General features: G+C 42.3%; 1 long non-coding RNA gene across 1 annotated transcript in view; it reads right to left on the reverse strand.

Moving 5' to 3' along the window:
* The window catches only part of LOC103591165, a 15,167-nt gene extending 6,490 nt beyond the window's left edge, over positions 1-8,677 (reverse strand). The window contains exons 1-2 of the long non-coding RNA XR_550546.1: positions 8,573-8,677; positions 7,514-7,646 (exon numbers count right to left, since the gene is read on the reverse strand). This is a non-coding gene — a long non-coding RNA (uncharacterized LOC103591165). The remainder of the gene's footprint in view (positions 1-7,513; positions 7,647-8,572) is intronic.
* Positions 8,678-8,899: the final 222 nt, after the last annotated feature.

Below are 8,899 nucleotides of genomic sequence, written 5' to 3' on the forward strand. Positions count from 1 at the left end.
CGAACCCTCGGCGGGAGCGCCGCCGCACTCCCAAGCGCCGCCCTCTACCGAGTGCGGCACCGGGCCGGCCCTATATATATATCTTCTAAAAGCTTTATATATTTTTCCTTTCAAGCAAAGATTTTTTTGAAATAATAATTCATAATGTTGCTGAATCCATGGGAAAAAATTAACACTGCACTTGAAGAATCTTACAAATGTTGGCCCTTCCCCTTTGACCCAATTATTCACTTTTAGGAATTGATCCTAAGAAAATGATTGTCAGGAAATAATAATTCACTTTTTTTTTGGTGGCTGGCCAATACGGGGATCTGAACCCCTTGACCTTGATGTTATGACCAACTTGGCGCTCTAACCAACTGAGCTAATAGGCCAGCCCTAAGAAATAACCATAAGGATATTCATTAAAGCATAATATATAATAAAAAAATTAGATGAATTAGATATACAATAAAATAGGGCATATCTTGTATGAAGTATTTTGTAGCTATAGAGAAATCATTATGGGATTCTGAGATTTGCACATAAACCTTGACTGTTACTTCATTTCGTCACAAGCAAATATGTACACATTGTAATTTTAAAATCTAATAAAATACTTTTTTTCTTTCTTTTTTTTTTTTTTTTAAAAGATGACCAGTAAGGGGATCTCAACCCTTGGCTTGGTGTTGTCAGCACCACGCTCAGCCGGTGAGCCAACCAGCCATCCCTGTATAGGATCTGAACCCACGGCCTTGGTGTTATCAGCACCACACTCTCCCAAGTGAGCCATGGGCCGGCCCTATCTAATAAAATATTTTAAATCACACTTTTAAAGAGCTTTAAATCACATGTAGTCATGTTCACAAATGTAATTTTTATTGAAGAGAAATTCACATAACATAAAATTAATTTGGTTTTCTAGTATTTTATTGAGGATTTTTATATCTATATTCATACAGCTATTGGTCTGTAGTTTTCTTTAATTGTGATATCCTTGGCTGGTTTTGATACCAGGGTAATAGTGACCTTTAAACACAAACTTTGAACAATTCAGTGGAATTTAGTACATTCACAATGATGTGAACCCACCACCTCTATCTAGTTCCAAAACATTATCATCACTACACAGAGAAACCCTACACACATTAAACAGCTGCTCTCCATTCCACCCCCTCCCACACACTCTCCAGCCCCTGCAATCTGCATTCTGTGTGTGGATTTACCTAGTATGGATAAGTAAATGGAATCATACACTATACAACCTTCTGTGTCTGGCTTTTCACTTAGCAGGACATTCTGGAGGTTTATTTATGTTAGAGAATGTATCCATATTTGATTTCTTTTTTATAGATGAATAGTATTCCATTGTAGCTCACAAATGCAATTTTAACATTTAAAAAACTCAGCAAAAGAGCATACCAAACTCCATCTACAGCATGATGTTAATTTTGTGATTTAACATGTACATAAGCATAGCAAAAATGGGAAGGAAATATGCCAAAATATTATTAATAGTGGTTACCTCTACACAGTGGGATTATGAGTGACTTTAATTTTAGTTATACTTCTCTGTTTTCTTGTTTTTACAGTATGAAAAAATAAGTCATTTAAAAGGATAAACAGAAGGGAACACTTCTCAACCCATTCTATGAGATCAGTATTACCCTGGTATCAAAACCAGATGAGGATTTCACAAGAAAAGAAAACTACAGACCAATATCTCTTGTTAATACAGATATTAAAATCTTCAATAAAATACTATAAAACCAAATCCAACAATATATTAAAAAATTCATACACCATGACCAAGTCTGATTTGTTCCAGGAATACAACGTTGGTTTAACATTCAAAAAACAATCAATGTAAACCATATCGGTGGAATAAAGGACAAAAACCACGATTGTCTCAATAGCATCTGACAAAATTCAATATCTCTTCATGGTTAAAAAAAAAACTCTCAGCCAACTAGGAATAGAAATGAACTCCCTGAAGGGCCGGCCTGTGGCTTACTTGGGAGAGTGCGGTGCTGATAACACCAAGGCCACGGGTTCGGATCCTATATAGGGATGGCCGGTTAGCTCACTGGCTGAGTGTGGTGCTGACAGCACCAGGCCAAGGGTTGAGATCCCCTTATAGGTCATCTTTAAAAAAAAAAAAAGAAAGAAAAAAAGAAATGAACTCCCTCAGCCTGATAAAGGGCATCTACAAAAAACTCTAACATCCTATTTAATGATGCAAGACTGATGCTTTCCTGCTAAGATCAGGAACAAGATAAGAATGTCTGCTCTTACCACTTCTATTCAACATTGTAGTAGAAGTTCTAGTGAGGGTGATTAGGCAAGAAAAAGAAATGAAAGGCATCCAGACCAGAAAGGAAGAAGTAAAACTATTTCTGTTCACAGGATGGCATGATCTTAGGTACAGAAAATTCTAAGGAATCCATGAAACAATTATTAGAACTAGTAAACAAGTTCAGCAGTTGCAGGATACAAGGTCAACATACAAAAATCAATTGTATTTCTATATACTAGCAATATAATCCAAAAACGAATTAAGACAATTCAAAATAATAAAATATTTACGAATAAATTTAACTAAGAAAGTACAAGACTTACACTACACTGAAAATTACAAAGCATTTTTGAAAGAAATTAAAGAAGACCTAAGTACATGTAAAGACATCCCATGTTCATGGATCATATGACTTAATGTCCCCATACTGGCAAGCCAAAAAAAAAAAAAAAAAAAAAAAGAATATTGTTGAGATGGCAATACTTCCTAAATTGATCTACAGATTCAATGTAATCCCTATCAAATTCCAACTGGCTTCTTTGCAGAAACTGAGAAAGCTGATCCTAAATTGGGTGACCCAGAATTGCCAAAACAATGTGGAGAAAAAAAACATGAAGGACTCATAGTTCCCACTTTTTTTTTTTTTTGGCAGCTGGCCAATATGGGGAACTGAACCCTTTACCTTGGTGTTACACGGCCATGCTGTAACCAACTGAGCTAACTGGTTAGCCCCCACTTTTATTTATTTAAAAAAAATTTTTTTTATTTTTCTTAATTTTATTTTGTCGATATACAATGAGGTTGATTATTGTGGCCCATTACCGAAACCCCCCTCCCTCCTCCCTCTCCTCCCTCCCACCCAACAATGTCCTTTCTGTTTGCTTGTCGTATCAACTTCAAGGAGTTGTAATTGTTATGTCTTCTTCCCCCCTGCCCCCCGGTTTTTGTGTGTGTGTGTGTGAATTTATTTATTTATTTTTAGCTCCCACCAATAAGTGAGAACATGTGGTATTTCTTTTTCTCTGCCTGACTCGTTTCACTCAGTATTATTCTTTCAAGGTCCATCCATGTTGTTGCAAATGGTAGTATTTCATTCGTTTTTATAGCTGAGTAGTATTCCATTGTGTAGATATACCACATTTTCTGTATCCACTCATCCGATGATGGACATTTGGGTTGATTCCAGCTCTTGGCTATTGTGAAGAGTGCTGCAATGAACATTGGGAAACAAGTATACCTTCGACTTGATGATTTCCATTCCTTTGGATATATTCCCAGCAGTGGGATAGCTGGGTCGTATGGTAGATCTATCTTCAGCTGTTTGAGGAACCTCCAAACCATTTTCCATAGGGGTTGCACCATTATGCATTCCCACCAACAATGTAAGAGAGTTCCTTTTTCTCCGCAGCCACGCCAGCATTTATCTTTCAGTGTCTTTTGGATTTTGGCCATCCTAACTGGGGTGAGATGGTATCTCAGTGTAGTTTTTATTTGCATTTCCTGGATGCTGAGTGATGTTGAGCATTTTTTCATATGTTTGTTGGCCATTTGTATATCTTCCTTAGAGAAATTCCTGCTTAGCTCTTTTGCCCATTTTTTAATTGGGTTGCTTGTTTTTTTCTTGTAAAGTTGTTTGAGTTTCTTGTATATTCTGGATATTAATCCTTTGTCAGATGTATATTTTGCAAATATTTTCTCCCACTCTGTTGGTTGTCTTTTAACTCTGTTAATTGTTTCTTTTGCTCTGCAGAAGCTCCTTAGTTTGATGTAATCCCATTTGTAGCCCCCACTTTTAAAACTTACTGCAAAGCTACAATAATCAAGACAATGTGGGACTAGCATAAAGATTAGACATATAGGCTGGCTGGTTAGTTCAATTGGTTAGAGCATGGCTTGATAACACCAAGGTCCAGGGTTCGATCCCTGTAACTAGCTAACTGCCAAAAAAAATAAGGTCAACTGGCTTTTTACAAGGGGGTCAAGACAATTCAATACTGGAAAGAACAGTCTTTTCAATGAATAATGCTGGGACAATTAGATATTCACACACACAAGAATGAAATTGGACCCCTATCTCATATCATATGCAAAAATTAACTCAAAAATGATCAGAGACCTAACTATAAGAGCTAAAACTCTAAAACTCTTAGAAGAAAACATAGGTGTAAATCTTTATTACCTGGATTAGGCAATGGTTTCTTAGCTATGAAACCAAAAGCACAAGTTACCAAAAAAAAAAAAAAAAAAAGTAAATTGAACTTCATCAAAATTAAAATTTTTTGCAGCATAGGGCATCATCAAGAAAGTGTAAGACAACCCAGAAAATGTTAACAAAATCATATATCTGACAAGAGACTTGTATCTAGAATATGTAAAGAACTCATAACTCAATAATAAAAAGACAAATAGCCCAGTTTAAAAAATGTGCAAATAAGGGCCGGCCCGTGGCTCACTCGGGAGAGTGCGGTGCTGATAACACCAAGGTCCCGGATTCGGATCCCATATAGGGATGGCCGGTTAGCTCACTGGGTGAGCGTGGTGCTGACAACACCAAGTCAAGGGTTAAGATCCCCTTACCGGTCATCCATTAAAAAAAAAAAAAAATGTGCAAATAATCTGAAAAGACACTTCTCTGAAAAGAAGATATATGAATGGATAAAAAGCACATGAAAAGATATTCAAAATCATTAGCTATCAGGGAAATGCAAATCAAACCATAACGAGATACCACTTCATACCACTATGATAGCTATATTCAAAAGGACAGATGGTAATAACTGTTGGTGAAGATGTGGAGAAATTTGAACCCTCATACACTGCTGGTAGAAATGTAAAATGGTGCAGTTACTTTGGAAAACAATCTAATAATTCCCCAAAAAGTTAAACATAGAGTTACCATATGACCCTGAAATCTACTCCTAGGAATATACCCAAGATAAATGAAAACACATATCAACACAAAAACGTGCACATGAATGTTCACGGCAGCCTTATTCATAATATCCAAAAAGTAGAAACAACCCAAATGTCCATGAACTAATGAATGGATAAATAAAAAGAGGTATATCCATACAGTGGAATACTATGCATTCATAAAAAAGAATGGAATTCTGATACACGCTAAATCATGGGTGAAAGTTGAAAACATTATGTAAGTGAAAGAAGTTTAGTCACAAAGGCAGCATATTGCATGATCCATTTAAGTGAAATATCCAGAATAGGCAAATCCATAAAAACAAAGTAGATTAGTGGATACCTATAACTGGAGGTAGGGCATGAGGGGAAAAGTGGAAGGAAAAAGCTATTGAGAATAGTTTTTTGAAGAGGGGAGTGATAAAATGTTCTAAAAATAGGGCTGGCCCATGGCTCACTTGGCAGAGTGCGGTGCTGATAACACCAAGGCCACAGGTTCGGATCCTATATAGGGATGGCCGGTTGGCTCACTGGCTGAGCATGGTGCTGACAACACCAAGTCAAGGGTTAAGATCCCCTTACCGGTCATCCTTTAAAAAAATATATAAATAAATAAATAAAATAAAATGTTCTAAAACTGAATATATAAAAACCATTGAATTGCATGTTTTTTGGTTTGTTTGGTTTTTTTTTTTTTACAGCTGGCCGGTATAGGGATCTAACCCAGGACCTGAATTATACACTTTAAATAGGTGAATTATATAGTGTTTAAATTATAATTTCAATCAAGCTGTTATTAAAAAAAAATTCAATGGGTCTGAAAGCCAGGAGGTCTCTGATGACCCCAGCCAAAGCCATTTCAGTGCCATGTCAGCATGGTGGAAAGCGGGAGGCTGAGGAGTGCATTCAAGCAAGGAAGAAAGGAAGATCCGTGGAGCAGACTCAGAGGCTCAGCTGGCCATGGTGGTGGTAGTGAGGCTTGATGGAGGGGAGAGCTTGTGGGTGTGTTTTCTGCAGGCCCTATAAGACACCATTACATTCCTCAGCCTGAGATCCAGCGCCTAAAAAAGCTGGTAAAGCTGACTCTGCGGGCCTCTCCTGCCTTCTCTCTGATGCTGGCCAGACCGGCCGGGCCAGTCCTCTCTTCTCTATCCCACTAAAACTTAGCCACACCCTACTTCATCTTGGAGCCCTTCCCTGGAGGTGCCAGCTCCACTGACCTCTCCCTTTTCAACCTGCTTTCACACCGCTTACATGTCATCACTACACTGTACTTTACAGTTTCCATGTGCAACTTGCAAGTATGGGGAGGACGCAGACATACACACACTGCTTCCCCAGCCTGTGAGGACAAGGGGACCTGGGCATGGTTCCAGCCTATATATCCCCAACTCTTATTCCCACCTGCTCAAGCAGGTACTGTGCAACCCCTTGCTTGGTGCCTCAAAGATTTCTGAGAGCCCCAGGGAATGATGCAGGTGAGCTCTGGAACAAGTCCAAGAAGGTACCATGTCTATAGTCTCTTTCCTCTGCTGCCCAAGGTCTTGCTGGCAGTGGGGCCCCTGAGCAGGGCAGCTTGTGCTTCTGCCTCACCAAGTTGGTGGTGACAAAGCCCATGTTCTGAGACCAGTTTTGTTTCTGTGCTTTTTGTGGAGTCAGAAGTGAGATCATCCAGGGCTCAGCTCAGGATACATTCTAGTGGAAGAACCACACAGAACTCAGCCTCAAGCTGCACCCCTTGCCATAATCTACAACCTCTGATCAGTATGTTCTCTGACAGGCCATGGGTTTCTCCAGCCATGAACAGGAATCCCAGATTCACTGATGCTGAACTGGGGACCTGATTTGGGAGTGAGAGATTGCCTGGTGTCTGGGATCCAGTACTTTGTGAAGTCTGACCAACTCATTCATTTAACTTTCTCTTATGACCATCACATCGCCCCTTGCTGGCCTTGTACAGGCTGGCTTCCCTTTGGGGAGGTCATTAGATCTGGGTTTCTAGAAAAGCCATGTTTTCTTGGTGTCTACATGTGTCCACTCATTCATCCAGCAAGTAAGATATATCTACTAATCCTTGGGCCCCAATGTTTTCAGAAAAGCACAAGTCCCATGAGGCTGGGGTTAAGGTGGGAGGAGGCCTTCCATATACTCAGTCCCCTATTAAGTTGCTCATTAATTAGCATATGAAGTAAAGGCTCTGATGAAACCTGAAGTAAATGCTGTTTAGCTTTGTTGAACAGTGTTTCCCAAACATATCTGTCCACAGGACCCCTTTTTGCCCATCCCTCCAACTATCATCCAGGAGCACATATGGGAAATACTCACCTCTAAAATCCAGAACATGTGGCTGGCACTCTGGCCCCAGCCTAGAAGTCTCCTTGGCCAACTTCTCTCTTCTCCTGCCACAGGGACTCCTCTCCATATCTTTCAAGGCATAGCCCACAGCTGCCTCCACCTGCTGGGGTGCCAGTATCTCTGAACCACCTGTTCCCTTAAATACCCAGGGACCCTCTCTCCACCTCATACCCACAGCTGCCTCCTGTTTCCAACACTAAGTATCCTTGAGTATCCCTGGATGCCTGTCCCCCCCACCCCCTTTTCCAGGGCATTCCTTGCTACCCTGAATTGCCCCCATGAGGCCATGGGCATGGGATACCACACCTGGCAACAATCCTTTGGGGCAAGACTGGCCCTTGAAGGGCTCTCAGAACCTGAGCCCCCCTTCTCAGCTTCCCTGCCCCATAGGGACTCTGCCTCAGGCAGCAGAAGAGCAGGGGACAGGATTAGAGGTGCAGATGGGGGCGGGGTGGCAACCCAGCACAGGCTTCTCCTTTGGGCAGGGACCAGAGGCTGCCTCCATCCCTGAGCCTGGCACTTGGTGAATGAACGATCAATGACGGTTCTTAGAGAGAAGCCCCCACCCTCCATCTCCCAAGTCCCGGACATACTCCTCACGAGGGAATTGGCCACTTCCCAAAACTCAGACACATCCTGGCTGGAGCTGGCAGTGGGCCGGGCACCCCCGGGGCAGCCGGGCAGGGCGGGGTGTCCTGGAGAGCCGCGGATGGGCCTCACACCCAGGCTGGGCCAGGACACCCCGTCCTTGGCCGAGGCCCAAACCGGCTCTGTTTACAGAATCTGTCAGCTCTGTTCCCCCTCCCCCTCCCACCACTTCCCCTAGAGTCCTGGGGGCTGGGAGAGGGCAGGCGGGCCTAAGGGAGCCTAGGCGGCTGCCAAATCCCAGCAGCCCCTCAGTCCCCCTCCCCTTCTCGGCTCCTAAGACCCAGCCGCCCCCACTTCTCCAGTCTTCTGGTTTCCTCTTGGGTGGCACTCCACCCCGAATGAATGTGCATTTTCAGAAAAATCTTCAGAAACAATGCTTACCCCCAAGGAAAATTTAGCTAATGGTGAAAAGATAGGCACAGGGAGAGACTTCTAGGCTAGGGGCTTACTGGAATTCCTCCAGACAGCCGGGAAGGAGGCTCCCTCCTTCCTCGGGATCCCAATTTCTTGGCCCCTGGGAGTATTTCCAGAACTGCTGGAGGGTCTTGGCGCAAAACAGATGTAGCCTGTCGGGCAGGCCGGGGGCTTTCGGGAGTAGCAACGTCCTGAGATAAGGCCAACGGCGGGCGGGCAGGGCCGCCGTGACTCAGCTCCCGCCGGCCGCAGGGAAGCTCCGCAGGCCCCAAAGGTGCAAGACGGGGAGGCGGG

Source organism: Galeopterus variegatus, unplaced genomic scaffold (assembly GCF_000696425.1).
Source record: "Galeopterus variegatus unplaced genomic scaffold, G_variegatus-3.0.2 Scaffold935, whole genome shotgun sequence".
In the NCBI taxonomy this organism is placed as follows: Eukaryota; Metazoa; Chordata; class Mammalia; order Dermoptera; family Cynocephalidae; genus Galeopterus; species Galeopterus variegatus.